This window comes from Passer montanus, unplaced genomic scaffold (genome assembly GCF_014805655.1).
Source record: "Passer montanus isolate IOZ18808 unplaced genomic scaffold, ASM1480565v1 scaffold16, whole genome shotgun sequence".
NCBI lineage: Eukaryota > Metazoa > Chordata > Aves > Passeriformes > Passeridae > Passer > Passer montanus.
The window spans coordinates 10622789-10639906 of record NW_024363160.1 but is presented as its reverse complement, the minus strand read 5'-3'; the positions used below and the strand labels follow the sequence as shown (position 1 = coordinate 10639906).

Sequence of the window (17118 nt, the reverse complement as noted above, 5' to 3'; positions counted from 1 at the left end):
ACAGTCAGGCTGTGTCCAGACTGGAGAGAGTCAAAGGTTTTTCATTATTACCTTTCTAGCTTTCTGTCTGTGTCCTTTCTCTATTTAGTATAGTTTAGTTTAAGTATTCCTAATATAATATAAGATCATAAAATAATAAATTAGCCGTCTAAGAACATGGAGTCAGATTCATCAATTTCCTTCCTTCAACGGGGACCCCAGAAACTACCACACTGATGGACTGACCTTACACTCCTTTTGATATGTCAGTAGAAGAGAATCCAAGTGAATGGCTGCACTTTGCATGGATATTTCCTCTCCAACATGTAATTTCTTATCAGCAGTGTGAACACAGTTCCCTAAGCTTTCATAAACTAAATCTGGAATGCATTGTTAGCTGGTTTTAATGACATGCAATTTTAGAAGACCTTTTTTTTTTTTAGTCTTCTATAATTTCACATCCTCTCTTCTCACACTGTTATCTTTTCTTTAGCAGTTGAGTGCAGAAACAAGACTAATTTCTACTGAACATATCTTTTAAGTTCTGTAATCATAATTTCTTATACTGGTATAATATGAGGTCTTCATATACAGCTCCACCTTCTTTTGCTTTCCTTCTTGAAGAACATTGCTTTGATATTTTTTCTCTCTTTCTTGTAACTTAATGATAATGAATTTAATACTAAGTACTTTTATCATTTTTCTTCTCATTAAATAGCAATGAAGATTAATTGCTTAGTAAAAGCAAACACAGACAACTTAGTCAGGAGTACAGAGTTTTAAACAAATAAATACAAACAGAAATAAAAAATAGCAATAATTTTCTTTTTTTATAGAGTAGTATTTTTAACCTTTGGCAAAAAATTTGATCTGGCTGATTTTTTCCTTCTCAAAGAATATATGTAAGCTGGGTGATTCTTCCTCGGTGGCTTTCCTTTTATACTATTCCTTGGTCTGTAGAGAAACTGCAAGAGACATGAGGATGCCTGATTCCTCAGAACTGCTTCAAAGTCCAATGCCTCCTGTTCACAGGGGACCTGGGTCACCCTTGTCACAGAGAAAGAGATCCAGAACTATAGCTAGTGATTTTCTTTACCCAGGCAAGAGCAGCAATATCTCTGACGGAATGCTTTTATCTCATCCAATCTTATTCAGATGAGAAAAATTTTACAGCTAATCCAGAGTAGGCATCTCTTTGACAGCCCCTTAGCACTGTAACATTCTCTATTCAAACTCAATTTTTTTCAAATTTTAGCCAAATTGCATACTTTATTGAAAAAACATTAAAATTTTATCTGTTTTGAAGAGTTGAAAAGCTAGAGGGATAAAATAGATATACACTGTAATTTCTTCTCTACTTCTCTTACTCCTAAAAATATTAACTCCTTTAAAAATCCATTATCTTTTTCTGCCTAACCCCTGAATTAACAACTCTTCTCCTAACTCTTTTTTCAATATCTTCCATTTGATTGTCCATATATTTTAGGGATTCAGAATAGTAGTCCACAACTTTGTGGATACTGATAGCTAATTTAAGCAGGAAGTGAGTCAGTAGTTAAGCATGGTTGGTTCACCAGGTGACATCCTTCTTGAGAAATGCAAGATGTCCAAAAGGTAGGCTGTATGTCTAAATCAAACTTGCTTTGTTGCAACATCTTTCCTTCAAGCCTTCCCAGTGATTAAGTTGTCTCTGTGTTTTGTCATGGAGAGCTGGATCACGCAAATCTAAACACATAAAATTAAGTGGGATAAATATTTCTGTCTTTCTGTTTCATTCCCATGGTGTTCAGCAGAGATTAAATTTGTACTTTCCAGAGGTAAAAAAAGAGCCATTAGTGTGCACAATAACTCTAACAGGAAGAAGCTACTCAACTCCTGTTTGCAATATAAAAACACAGAACTGAAAAGATCTGTATGAATCCAGTCTCCAGAAAAACTGTGGAACAGCCTACTGAAGAAGCCCATAAAGCACCTACTCTACTTGCAATGGCACATGATGCTTCCACATCAGCTAGCTTAAGAATTTTAATACGAGGTCAAGAGCCATAGCAATTAAATGTTACAGGACTAGGACAGGACAGATTAAGGGAGTTGTCAATGACAGAGATATTTGCAACAAGAAGGAATTTGTTGAAGAAAACTCACAGATAGTGGGAAAAACCTGTTGTCCCTGCCAGACTGACTTAAGGAAAGATTCTCTGACTGCAATTCTGGCCAAATTGTCAATGCTTGAACATATAAGGAGTATACACTAGAAATACACCTGGCAGTTTTAAGGCAATAGAAACACAAAGACATTTTGTCCTGCAAGTCCAGGGTAGGAAAGAGGGAGGAAGAGCATTTTGTTCTACTCCAAAGACAAGCAGCAGAAACTGACATATAGATCAATATAATATTTGAATTTTCTTACTGTAGAGAATAGGGAAATGTAAATAAAAGTCCCTTTTTCTTACTCTTTCAGAAGCAGTCCCACATGCAATATATAAGAACTTGATTTTCTCCCTGAGAATTTTCTGTAGAACCTTTTCAAAATGTTTCAAACTCAGTTTTAAAACTCTTTAGGTTTTTCACATTCAGGACATTATTCCAAAACCATGTTTTCTGATACTGTTTTTTTATAGTTGATTTTTGTTATCAATCTGCCGATATATCTCAGGGCAAATTTTGGGGCAATTTCGGCTATATTCGGTTAGAACATTTTTCTTGAAAGCAAGATGAAATCTCACCTGCTTCTTTCCCAGCTACTCACCAATGGTATGTTTTGTGCTCTCTCCCTGTTCCTTGTCTTAATCAGGGTCTGTTCTACCCCAGGTATAAGATCTAATAAGTATCTAAAGTATCTAAAAGCACAGAACTGCGAACCCAGTTATGATAAGTACCAGATAATCACAAAAGGTCTGCACCTGATCCAGACAGCAAGTGGAAGGCATTCTCAGAGAAAGCAGCAGGGCAAGTAATAATAGAAATAGACATTTTAGTAGGGCAAGTTGCACTATGTATTATTTCTACCTAAGTTACATCACAAGTTTAAAGTAGAGAAAACCAAAGGAAATGGCTGTAAGCAAAAAGTGTAGAAATGCTGGACTTCTTACCTCTGGCAGAAGTGGCTATAGGGTGTAACATTAGGCTGATTTAGGTAACCACAGCACAACAAAATTAAGTTAAAATTAGATCTGATAGCCAAGACAGGATATGACCAGCTATGCATATCTACCTCCTCCAGTTTTAATGGAGTATCATTTTAATAGTAAGATTAGGAGGGAAAGGCTTGTCTTTGAGGCACAGCTCCCTGGCCCTGTGTTTATGCTGGTACTCCCACCTGAAGATGCAATGAGACTGTCATTCTGCACCATATTATCTTGAAGTTTAGGCAATGTTTATCCCTAAGAGACCAGTCTCCTGCATGTGTTTCTTAACAACTTAGAATGCATACATTTTTAGTATCAAGATTCCTATCTGTCAATGAAATTTTGAAGTGTCATTAGGGAGGTACTTTTTCTTCCGGCAACTTTTGTCCTGTTTTATTTTATTCTCTATATTAATTTCTCAAGATTTGGGAATGAAGAAGTAGCAAATCAGTTCTAGAGCCAATCCCTTGAATAATTCACAGAGATTAAGTAACCGCACAGCTTATTTTACCAATAAATTAGAACAACAGAAAATTGTTTGTGATCAGTTGCAGTGCTTTTGAAGGAAATTACATTTGATTCATAATTCAAAAAGAGAGATCCTGGCATTATCATTGATGTTTGTTTGAAATCATTAGCTCAATGTTTACTGGCATTTAGAAGAGAAGGCAGAGAGAAATATGGCTGGGGTTTATTTTGTCATAAAGGCAGCAGGAAAGGTGAACAGAGAACTCTTCATCAATCCCACAGCACTGGAACTAAGGCAAGCTTAATGAAACTGGTAAGAGATTGGTTCAAACAAAGATAAAAGGAAATACTTGATTACACAGCAGACACTGGACTTCTGGAATTCCTTACCAAAGAAGCTCATAAAGGCAGACGTTATCAGTGGATTCAAAAAGAGTTCAGACAAAGTCAAACAGGACAGGCAGAAATCTGTAACACTCCTAATATTTTTGCATGCTGCAGAAATACACAGGTAAAAGAGAACACGGCCAGACTTGCATGGTCTTCTTAAATAGCATCTGCTATTACCTCTCTCAGAGCATATTGGGCTAACTAGAATTTCTGGTCTTTTGTAGTACAGAATGTCTAATATTCTTGAGAGAAAAACATTGTTTGTGCTGGATGCACTTGCTAGATCCAATTTCCCTTCCTGGTATTAAAGGAAATATTTTTGTATAAGAACATAAATTGACTGGCTGACCTTTTAGAGATATTGACTGTAACTGAGTGAATCTATAATTAATATAATATAATTTATGTAAATGAGCTATACTTGATAGCTGTATACTATAAGTGTTAAATACAAAGTTACTTGAGAAATATTCATAGAAGAATTGATAAAGAAAGGATAAAAGCCCAAACAAAACCCAGTTTTGGTCCCAGGCCAGAAGTGTAGAAACTATGGACATGTCTATTGTAACAATCTGAGATGAAAATACACACACAATTAATTATTACTAGATTATCTGTGCTTCATCCTGAAATAGCAGTCCAATCACATATCTGATAAGCAGGCTGATAAAGAACCAAACACACAAAATTGACACACAGTCCCAAAAATATGCAGTGTGACCCTGGGGTTTTTTTGCAAAGCAAAAAAATTCCCCTGTAATTCTATAGAAAAGTGGGCTCACAGGATCTTAAACCAAGAGGTTATTTCATGTAGGGGCATGGCATGCTTCTAAGATGACATCTGTTTGCAAAGGGCAAATACAGATATATGTCATGCAGACATATGCTTACGCTGTAAAAGAGAAGTCTGTTTGGCTCTCTTGAGGAATCACAAGGCGGAAAGCAGAATTTGCAGTTTTCCAACCAATCCAGGCACTTGGATGGATAAGAGACTGTCTCATGTACATACAGCAGACTATAGACTCTCACTCTTTAAGTTTGGTCATATTTCATCATTTACAGAGAGATTTTAGGAACAATATATATACAGCTCAAAAATTACCCAGCAATTATTTACTGGGTAACAAAAAGCATGAATAGCTGGGACTACCATACAACACTATTGCTCACCTTTTTTTTAAAATTCCCTAATTTTTTTCTTGCTATCTTCTGTTGCTCAGTTACTAGCAATTACTACCTCAATAATTACACTTTCCCTGTCTTATTACTTTTCTCATTTTACATGGTTATTGCTCAAGTCTTGCAGCTCAAAAATAATCTAAGATCTACATCACTAATGTAAGGCACCAAACTGGACTCAAGGTCACAGAGAGCTGCACCTGAATCCTTGGGCTGAGTTACATCTCCCGTCTGGGTCATCCTTTGAGTCCCCGAACTCCTCTTTCTTCTGCCAAGGCTATGCTGTCCCCTGTTCCTTTGCACAGTTCTTAAAATGTGTATTTGCCTTTCCTGCTTGTACAGCAGTGTAGCATGATTTAATTACTGTGTATGAAATCCATTTTTCATGCTGATGTAAAGGTTATTTTAAATGGTGCACACCTTTGCTTGTAAATCTGACATCAAATGCTTGTAAAAATAATTAAGTAATTAATTCTCCCAGTTGACAAGTCTGTGTCTGAATTGAGCATAAATAAAATACCAAATAGAAAACCAGGAAATCCATCCTGCGTATTTTGGTATGAAGGCTGGTGTCTGAATTTAGATTACAAATCAAGGCTCTAAACATTTTATTTACCACAGAAGTATTTACCTAGTATCCTGCTGATAAAGTGATCAGTTGCTGAGTGGCAGAGGCAGGCTGTGTTAATGCAGAAATCAACCATAATCTATAAGAACAGCATCATGGTAATAAGCAATAAGGAAAGGTCCTTCCAGTGTGGTTTCTGCATCATGCTGTTCATAAATGGTCAGGTGCTCATGATGCAAAACTTCAAATCACAGCTTCAGGCAAGACATCTTACAGTGTAACTCCTCAAAACATGCTGAGGACACAGTAACTGAAAATACACATTAGTCAAGATTCAGTGGGCAGTCAAGAATTAAATATTTTTGCAACTATCATTGAGTCTTGGCACTCAAATATTTTAGAATGCCAATGTTCTGTGAAGAAAAACCAAGAGCATAGCATATGGCATGCTTTGCTTGTGTAGTGTTCATTTTATTACAGAGGCCTAAAATTTGTTGATTATAGTGCTCCTGTGACACTTATGTACTTATTACAAGGCAATTCAATAACAGCTTTTTTAGCACCAGTTTGTGTAACTTATGAATAAATGAATACATGTACCATGCTATCATCTGGAATTTAAATTCACACTTAAAAATAACACCAAAATAAACAAGCACATGAAGCAAGTAAGAATAATTCTGAAGTCAGAAAACTGAGCTGAATATGAAATCATCACAGGCTGAGAACAGGAGATTGTCCTAGTGATAGAGTTACCCATTTTTTGGTAACTTTCTACTACACTTTGCAAAGCTGCTTAAGAAATCTGCAGCTGAGACTTTATTTCTTTGTTGTTCTATGCACAATATAGTATTTCTGCATACAATATAATCAAGTCCAGGAAACTACTTCATATTAGAGGTACTAAAATTAACGGGGTTTTTTCCTCTGGTCATCATAAAAGAGAAAGATGCATTGCACATTCACACCCAAAAGAGGAAGGTGACAAAAAAATTTACATTTAATTCAAAAATGGTAAAGGAAGACTCCTAATAAAGGAGCAATTCTAAAAGCAAAACACACACACACACACAATTTGAAAATTCTTTATTAAGAAAAATGACCCAAAAGGCAATTTACCTATGGACAGTCCTTTTGTTTATTTTCTAGGTAGCACTGTGACTGAAAGCCTCAGGCAAGATTGCATTTCCATTTTCAGCTCAAAAATTCAAGAATTCCCAGAGACTTCTGCAGCATCTTCTGAAGTTTACAAAGAAGCTTGAACAGTTACAGACTGCCTTGGATTGTTAATTTGTCTTGTATTTGGTGACAAGCAAACATATCACAAGTGCAGAGGCTTTGGCCAGCTCAAATAAATACTTTTTCCAGAAAAATACATAATGTACAACACCCTTGGAAGGAGATGGAATAAATAGATTATAACAGACCATCCCTTTCCTTTTGTATAAAAGAATCTGTTACCCGACAACATCTCTTCATATTTAATTCCTAATAAAAAACAACCATAAAGATCAGGAAATGTTTTTATTCTTAAATAGCAAAGCTATTTAAAAAAGTTGTAATCACTCATTACGTATTGCTTAACAGTTTAAATAGCAGTGATTGAAAGAACATTTCCACAGTTGTTCTTTCAAAAATGGAAGCCTATTTTCTGACCTGCTGTCATTTAAAATAAGTATGAAAATACATATGTCACTATAAACCTGCACTAATATTTGGAAATTCCAAGTCAAAATTATTTTAAAGGCACTCTGCTAACAAAACCGTGTTCTGAAGAAGTTTGTCTTGCAGTAGGTTACAGCCCAGTGCACTGCAGGCTTTTTCTTTGTTTTTAACTTCTGAACACCAAGTTCAAAGATGCACAGTTCTCCTGCAAGTGCTTTCTCAAAATGAATGAAATCAAAAGTGTCCTGGAAAGGAGGCCAGGACTGCTAACAGCGATTGCAACTAAGAATGTCATTAATAAATAGTAGGCTTTACTGTGCTAAGGCACAGGCTTGACAAGTGTTAGGTGAAAAAAAAAAAAAAGTGAGAGGCAGTAAAAGAACATGGCTAAGGTTTTGGCAGGGAAAAGGAGCTGAGGTAAATGAATCCTACTGGGAACAGATAAGCAGCAGTAACTATGATCATTTCCCTGCAGTCACCCTATATTATTCCACTATCAGAAAAGGCCTCTGAAAGTCATTGGCAAAACCCTTCCTGCTTGCAAAGATCACAAGCTACCAGTGCTCTAGTACAGACAGCCCTAATCCTATTGACAACAGCAAAGGAGCTGAGTGAACTGCACAGTAAAACATAATTTTCTAGGATTTTTAAGTGCTGAAAGGGAAGCACCTTTATGCAGAGAACTGCTTTGAAAGGAAAAAAAATTCATGAACTACTATGCTATTTATTTGATGTCAGCTTTATATCTCTTCTTATTCTGGTCTTACCACTACAAGACTTGTTACAAAATCTATTGAAATGCTGCAAGGATGGTGTTTCCAGAATAGTCTGCTCATGTCTGATTTATTTTCTTTCTAAAATCAGTTTGGTGGTCTAATCTCTCATCACTTACATAGGAATCCCTGAAGATTAGCGGGATGTCACTTGCAGGCTTTTATATCAGCTACTGCACTTTCCTGATTCATAAAGATGTCACTGGCTTTATCTGATACCATAGATTCACATGATACCTTACCCAGAGCATCCCACGGTACTTGCACACAGTGTGAAAGATCCTGCTTTTGTCTCAGACCTTTCCTCTACTTTAAAGTCCCTTATTTATGCATTGAAGCTCTCTGTTGTGTGCCCAAGTGCCATGGCCCCTCGTTTTTCTCAGAAATCCTCCCATGCCCATCATTTTATCAGAGCCCTCTTGTACCCTGAAGCTGACGCTCAAAATGGAGGAGGGAGAGGCCAAGAGGCCAGGAAAGAGATGTTCCCCTTCAAGGCAGGTACCACCCTGTGTTGAGGGTGGTTCTGCTCAGATCCTTCCACCCTCCACTCTGGCCTTTCCCACCATCTGCTGCAGAGTCCAGGGGAGCAGCACTGGGGATCCTGATGGGACCTCCCTGCCCAGCCAGTCTCCCTGGTGGTGGCCTGGTTTCAGAATTTATGTAATTCAGGTTTATCAGGAGACCTACAGCAGCATACATGGCTTGTTCTTTTTTTCTTTCATCAGTCTTGGTTAGCTACAGTCCGTCATGGCTGAAGAGACTGAGGTAACACCCCCTTTGGTTTGTCCCTTTATGTCACTTTTTTCCTTACCAGAATTACTGTGGGTATACATTTTTATCTTTGAGTTTCATAAAAATATTTTAATCTAAAATACTTCTTATGTAGCATAATCTCATACAATGAGAATATTTCCCTGGCATTTTAACTGTGAGATGACCAGCTATGGAGTGACAGAGCCTGTGCCTCACGCTGGACAAACCAACAATGAAGTAGGAGTCACCAAGGATGTCTCCATAGTGAGTGATAGACCACCTGCTGTTTCTTCCATGCCCACAAAGCTCCCCACCTGTCAAAACCATAAAATGTAATAAGAGTAATTTTATACCAGTTGAGTTTCAAGGTAACAAAACCTCCTGATGGACCTGTCTTGAAGAGTAACTCATTGCAGGAAAGGAGAGTGAAAACAGCATGTAAAGACAGGACACCCAAAACTGCCTGATCTGAGATAACAGATCTTTTACCCCAAAACAGGAAATTATTAATGACAATGTTTGCTTACTGTAGGGATCTGTTGGTTTAAGCAGCAATCAGGGGATTGCCAACAGGCTTTTGAGAAAAGAGCATGGGAAGTATAAAACATTGAAGGAAACTTGAGACTGTGGGGTGATGTGTGGGAGTGGAAGGCACTCATCACAGCAGTTTGATCCCTGACACAGATGCTGCCAGGAGTCACCCCACTGCCATCATGTCCTGTATCCTCCCAAAATGGGGTGCAAGAGCAGAAGAGCCCACAGCTTGGAGCCCATGGAATTCCTTCTTACCAGCACATGGACTAGCAGGCAGCAGAGACCTGCACTGGTACACATAAGGACACAGGAACCCCCTCTCCAGCAGGAGAATATGCATGGCCACAAGAGACAGGTGGACTTGTCACCCCCTGTCCTGTAAGAGAAGAGGTGCACACTTAAGCATGCTCCTGTGGGACCAGGAATGGTGGACATTAGGGAGTTTAGCAATTTATAGTTGTCTTTTAACATCCTGCAAGTGTTTTGCACTCTGGTTTATTTGTCAGCCTGTTGATATTGATCCAGAAGGCGAAGTTCACAGTGTCAGCTAATTATGTGTCATTAATAAATCAGTAAACCACTTAGATCCTGATCTGAGTTAAACTACTTAAGTGAATCAAGTCTTGCCTGCCACAGTCCCTGGTGTTAAAAAAGTCATATACTATTAAAAACACAATGAGCAATTAGCTTAAGTACCCCTGAATTAGGGTTACTATAGGTTTTTAACTCAAATGATTGACTATTTCATTTCCTAGCAGAAATGCAGTTAGAAGTTAACATGCTTCTTCCTGATGCTCTAATTATCTCAGAGACAGTTGCTGGCTGCAGTCCTGTGCATTCCTGCGACATTCCTCTCTTTATGTTGTCACCTTAATATGAGCTTGTATTACAGAAAGGAAATTTCTTATTTCCAAATTACATTTCACTAGATAGTCTCTTTTCACATGCATTGGTGTAATTTGCAGCCCAGATGTTGAACCAGGGAAAATACCTCCCAGATGAACAGTCTCTAATTTCTCATAGTTGTCATGCTATAACTAAAGAAATTAAAAATAAGTGATGAGCTGAGAGAGTGCTGAAAGAGCAGAATTAAATAAAAGTTTTCTGTTCAACAAAAGCATTGAAAAGTAAAATGTAGCTAAGGCTTTTGGATCCTCAGTATAAACTGAAAAGCAAGAGACTTCAACAATTAGTTTCAGAGAAACAACATATCCCCTAGAATTTTATTAAAGATATTAATCATAAAACACTGCAAATGAATTTAAAACATTTTATTCAAATGTCCCATGGAAGAAATACGCATATAATCATTATAAATTTAACAGAAAGAAAATAATAAAGCTACTGGTCACCTAAAGTTTTCGACCTAAAAAGAAGCTCTAGCAAGGGGCCAGCCCACCAAGGACATCCTAGCATCTGCAGATCAGGACCTCAGCAAGAACAAGCTCAGAGGAAGATCCCTGTATGGAAGACCTCCTTTCTAGGATGGCAGGACTAACACTAAACTGCTTTACTTGCAGAGAGGCAAGGGCACATCCCTAATTTGCCACTCTGTTTCTTGGGAGGTTAGATCTATCACATTTGATTTCTTACCCTGCAGTTACTTAAACCAGCAGGATCTTGTTTTGTGGTTAGTGGTGTTTGTTGAGGTGAAAATGAATGGCTTCTGAAAACAATTGCCTATGCCATATGCTTTGAATTGTCTTTCTTTGACAGCACTTGTTGGTCTGAAAGCATAAAAAGTCGTGCATTCTTCACACAAAGTTGCTACTCACTCTTTAGATTAGAAACAATATTTTCAGTGAGATGTAGATGTTATGAATTATAATGGGTTTATGATTAAGGCTCTCATACAATGCTAAAAAATCCATAAATTCACAAGTAAAAAATAATAACCAATAAGAGAAACATGAAGTTATAATTTCAGAGCTACATTGGAAAAAAGAGCTCCTATAAAGCACTATAAAACTTACTTATAGGAATATATATAAAAACCCAATTACATGATCAATATGCTTTATGATGAAGAAGAATAAAAGCTACACATCTTCAAACTAATTTTTAAGACGTCCCTGATGGATTCACAGTCCTATTATGTGGCCTTCTTTGGCTTAAACTACATCAGTAGCACTTCCAAAGGTGCAAACAAATAGTGGCCATTTGTAAAATAAATTATCTGGTCCATTATCAATCTAAAGCTATAGAATGGGATATGATTTAACTGTATTTACTACCATACCAAAAAAAAAAAAAAAAAAAGTTAAACCCAAGGCAACACTGGGCAGAAACAGAAGCACAGAAGCATTAGGTTAAGAGTGCCTGATAACTGGCAAGACCAAATAGGTACTGTTCCAATTAATTACAATTCCCATGATTCAAAGGTGCTTTGACAGCAGCAGGCAGCTGAATTTGATCACAAACAAACAAAAAAAACCCCAACAAAACCAAACCCACAAAAGTTACATACACATTAAAAAAACAGAACAAAACAAAAGCAAACAAGACAACAACAAAGAAACCCAGAGCCCTTCAGTATATAAATGTAAGAGCAATTAAAATTCATATTCTGTCCTAGAATTACAGAACGTGGAGCTGTGACTGAAGTACCCTTTATTATTGTTTTCCAATAGATTTTCTCTTAAATACTTCTGTTTTGCTCTGTGAATGTGAAGTAATTACTGTTTAACAGTATTATTGTTTCACTGTAGTTGCAAATACTGAACAACCCATCACAGCCAAGACAACCACAATGATTACAAGAACCTGCAGCTCCCACAGATTTGGCTAATGACACAATCTGAGTACAGCTACAACATAATTAGAGGATTCTGCCCATTACTAGAAGGCTGAGACTTAAGGTGTCTTTAAAAAGGCAATTAGGAGATAGAAAATGCACTGTATAGTAAGAAACAGACTTAACTTGTCTGGATACAATGTTTGCTCTGTGTCTTTCTAAACATTTGTTCAGCTTACCTACCATTAAAAAAAATACCCAATCTATCTGGGATGGCTTCATGTTCAAGCTGGGATTTCCTTCATGAGGAAATGGCCTCAAGTTGCACCAGGAGAGATCTAGGTTGCATTATTAGGAAAAATTTCTTCATGGAAAGGGTTGCCAAACATTGGAACAGGCTTCCCAGAGAAGTGGTTGAGTCACATCCCTGGAGGTATTTCAAAGACTTGCAGATGTGGCACCAGAGGACATGGTTTAGTGGTGGGCTTGGCAGTGCTAGGTTAATAGCTGAGCTCAGTGATCTTTTCCAACCTGAGTCTATGTATTTTGAAATAAAAGCAAAAGCTGAACAAAAATTAGAAGCAAAAAGTTTTCAGGAGGATCATAGCTTAATTCCCACTGAGATAATATAGCCACATAAAATTACTTTCTCATGTGCCAGATCAGTCATATCTAAGTGTCAAAGGGGACTTTGACACAGGAAAAACATCCCCTTCTATCACAGATGGCCACAAAATTATATGTCAAACAACCCTGACCTTGTGATTTGCATTTGCTTAGTTGATTCCCATCTTTACCAAAAAAAGTGTAAAGGAGATATTACTGTGAGACCTCTAATTCTGCAAGTGATGAATAGTATTTGAGTATTTGGTTATTTGTACATTGCCAATACCTTTTGAGAGGACTGGAGTGTCTCTGAAGCTTAATCCAATTGTATGTCCTTCTGGATACATCTGCAACTGATGAAGTGACATGTGACATCTCCTCTTTATTAGAGACCATTTTTAACTAAAAGAAAAAACCCTCACTTAGCTTGCCATAATTTTCCATACAAGTTCCCCAGATGTCACCATTTGCCACCTTCTGGTCCACAGTTCATTGGAACAATGCCCCTTGAAACCATCCTTTTTCTTATATGCGTGAAGCTAAAGACTGAAAAGGTACAGAGCACTAGGAAGAAACAAAATCAAGTACAAAGACCATTATAACTAGTATTTTGATCAGCCAGAACCATTTTGATCAGGGCACAGGTTGCAGAAAGTTGTCCAGATACTCCAGCTGAATCAAATCCTTCAATATATGAATTACAGGGATTAGAGATTCTCATGTAGGGAATTCAGGTTTACCTACCCCTTCCTGCTAAGAGATAATTCAATGCATTGACTTAAACACTCTCAGATATTTCTCTCAGCTTATCCACCACATAAAGGCGATAGAATCACTTGTCTTTAGAAACATGCAAATTAGAAAATTTTACTCTATTTAAATACTGTTCTTAATTTCTTAATCTTATCATCTTCTTATAAAGGGAGAGGTTGATTTGATTTTTTTATTATATTCAGATACATATCCAATCCAATAATTTCCTTCAAGGAAACAGTGAATGCTGTTTTCTAAGAGTTCATACATAAACATATAAAAAGCTTCATCTTGTCTTAGAAATACTTGCCTGATTTGTCCAGCACTATTCTTACATGGTAAGGGAGATGTGAATGTACGGGTGGAGCTCAGAATTATTGAGCAGGTAAGAGTTACTGTGAGAATATGTTCCATTTTATAAACATTGCATGTATTTGCTTTTGTTTTATTTTTAATTGCTATGGATGTTATTCCCAGAATCCTTCATATTATCATTATTTGGTCAGTATTTGTCATGGAGGTTAGCTTTGAAAAGGGATTTAAAAAGGAAATAATGAAATGCTTTAAAGGCAGTTGGGAGGCAAGGTCACCTTCTGAGAAGCACAGATAAAAGCAGCAAAGCCAGGATCACTGCAAAGGGGAGATCCTCACTGTCACCTAAGATATATTAAGAAAATAACAACAGATGGGTCCAAGAAGGGCTTTGAAGCTGAGCCCCATGACCGCGTGTGAGAGCAAGGAGCAAGAAACAGAAATAGGTGGGGGAGTAGAAAAGAAGCATTTCAGAACAGGATGTACCAGAGGAAAGCAAGGGTGGGCAGGGAAGGGCAGGTGGCCTGGGGAAGCTACAGCAATGCAGGTTGCTTTGGTGTCATCCACGTGGATCAGGGAAATCATGTCTGGTTCTAGTGGAAGGACATACCAGCCCTGCACCAAGTCAGTGTGAAGCAGTCCTGTAAAATGGGCTCCTTGTCAATAGCAAACTTTTACTCATTTTGTTACATATGACTTTTTAAATCAGTAGAACCTCATCAGTAGAAATTTTTTAAGAATGGCTTATTTTACTTTAATTGAAACATGCTACTTGCCAGTGCAACCTCAAGTGAAACAAGTGTTGTCACAAGCATCTTTCTGCTGGTATAAGTGCCACATTTTAATGTCATGTGTGCTAGAAATCACAGCCCAAGTGCACTGCCCTGCCTAGGTCAGACCTATCAGTGCAGCCTTGGTCCAAAGAGGGTATCTCTAGTAGGGCATAGTACAAGAAAAGAGAGTAAGGGGGAGTATAGACTAGCTCCCAGAGGAGGAACATTGGATATGCCAGGGTTTGTCATCTTGGAAGAGATTATAAAGACTGATATTTATAAAATCCACCAGTACAGTAGCTGAGTATGGATCAATTTCTTATTTATTCTTTTTATAAGGGAAACATTTGAAGCTGGGAGAAGCCATGTTCAAACTGGAAAAGGTTCTTTCTCCTGCAACAGCTGTGGGGTAAACTGGACAAACACCATGAGAAGAAATCTACTGTCTTACTAAACAGGCAGAAAATATGGCATCAGCTGCAGGTAGCTGGGGAATGGGAGAGCATTAGGAGGCATTTCCACAGGTTTAGCCTTACCTGAGGGTGGCTGCTCCTGCAGGCTGCAGGATATTGGGCTGCAATATTATAATTCACTGCATTCCATTAATTAAAAAATGTAGCATTGTTTCCTTAAGAAGAGGAGTATCATAATTCTCCAAATATTTTGCACTTCACAATTCAATTTTACGCACAGCATTTGGCTGTTGCTAAACAATTTGTGCTGAAAGGTTTTCGTTTTACTGCATCTTCACTTTTGAAATATGAAGGTGATATATCATCCTAATTGCAGATGCAGTTAGACCCCTATGAATGCTAGAACTGGTGCAATCTTTCCCTGTATTTCTAAAGTATTTAATTACTGTAGTGACAGACACATTGAAGCCCTGACTAACACTGACTTTTTTTTTTTTTGTTTATACCACATGTAAGATGGTGGGTGATTCAGGATATGATAGACACGTTGAAGCCCTGACTAACATTGACTCTTTTTTTTTTTTGTTTATACCACATGTAAGATGGTGGGTGATTCAGGATACAATTAAGATTTTTTTTTCTGTAAATGGATGGAATTTGTTATTATAGTTGTGTTACTGTCACCTGAACATCCTGCTGCATCCAAACTCCTCTTTGCATATCTTCTGTAAGAAATGTCTTATAAATCCTGAGGACATCTTGCACCCTCATGAGGCTGTACAGCCTTGTTACCTGAAATACACTGATGCAAACTGAAAGAGACAGCACAGTGGACAAACTGCACACTTATCATGCACTGAATGCAGGTAACATAACACCCAGTATCCCAGCTTGTCAAAAACAACCACATTCCAGAGGGCCTGTTGTGCTTTAGGAATGGTATTCTCCATTTTAGCACCATTGCAAAAAATTAACCCTGTCCAGGTTGAAACCAGGACAGGACCTAAAAGCAGAGCAAATATGAAAGCAACATTTCTTTCTCACACTCTTTCACTGTCCATGAAGCAGGTTAGCAGGTAAGAAGAGATCCCAAAGTCTGTAATTTTTATCTGAGAAAGCCTGCCCCAGTGATCTCAAGTGATAATGGTCTTTAGAGACATGAATTTCATGCATCTTACAGATAAACTCTGAGTAATCTAAGTAGAACTGAACAGTCTATCACCCAGTGTTTCATGCAGAAAATCTCTCAAACCTACTGCACCATCATATAAATTCTTTACAGGAGATAACAGGATAGAATCTGATTCTACAGGGCAAGATCCTGTGCTCTGCTCATCACTGCACTTTCCCTTGTCTCCAACCAACCTCCTATTGTAAACACGCTCCAACGCTCTCAAGTCATCAGATCCCTCAATGGCGTTTTCCCAGGTTATATCTTGAGCTACTGGCTGAAGCAAGGCCCCACAGTAAAGAAATCTGTGAGCAAAACAGGTACATCACTGTACCTATCACACATGGCTGCTTCCCAATGGTTTCCTCCCTCCCTACCCCACCTCTGTCTCCAGAGCCTCATTCCAACCTTACTGCCTCACCCAAGCCCCCTTTCTCACCAGGCTTTGTTTTCATTCTGGCTCTCTCTGCCCATGCTGTCCCTACTCTCCTGTTCATTCTTTACTGTGAGAGAGGTGAGGCACTGGGGTTTCCCAGAGAAGTTGCGGATGCTCCATCCACAACTGGATGTGTTGGATATGGAAGTGCTCCAGACCAGGCTGGATGGGGTTTTGAACAATCTGGTTTAGTGGAAAGCACCCCTGCCCATGGCAGAAAGGCTGGTACAAAGTGATTTTAAGGTCCGCTCCAACCCAAACCATTCTGTCATTCTGCTCCCGTCACTACTCCAAAAACGCCCTGCTCACTTCTGTTTCCCACTCCCGGTTTTACCAGATTTTGACAGCTCCATCTTTTATCGCAGGCTCGCGTTGCAATGCCCTTTCCCCCCTCCTTTTGACCCTCTGAACCTGGTGGAGGGTCACTGCAAGCGCAGGCCCCGCCTCGGGGCTCCCTGCCGGCGCAGCGGGGCGGGCGCGGGC

The 17118-nt window shown here is 38.3% G+C and overlaps 1 protein-coding gene across 1 annotated transcript in view; it reads right to left on the bottom strand.

Moving 5' to 3' along the window:
- Positions 1-17106, bottom strand: part of LOC120499301 (transmembrane protein 68-like) — a 51025-nt gene extending 33919 nt beyond the window's left edge. The window contains exon 1 of the mRNA XM_039702967.1: positions 16970-17106. The gene's annotated coding sequence lies outside the window, so the exon portion shown is untranslated. The remainder of the gene's footprint in view (positions 1-16969) is intronic.
- Between the last annotated feature and the right edge of the window lie 12 nt (positions 17107-17118).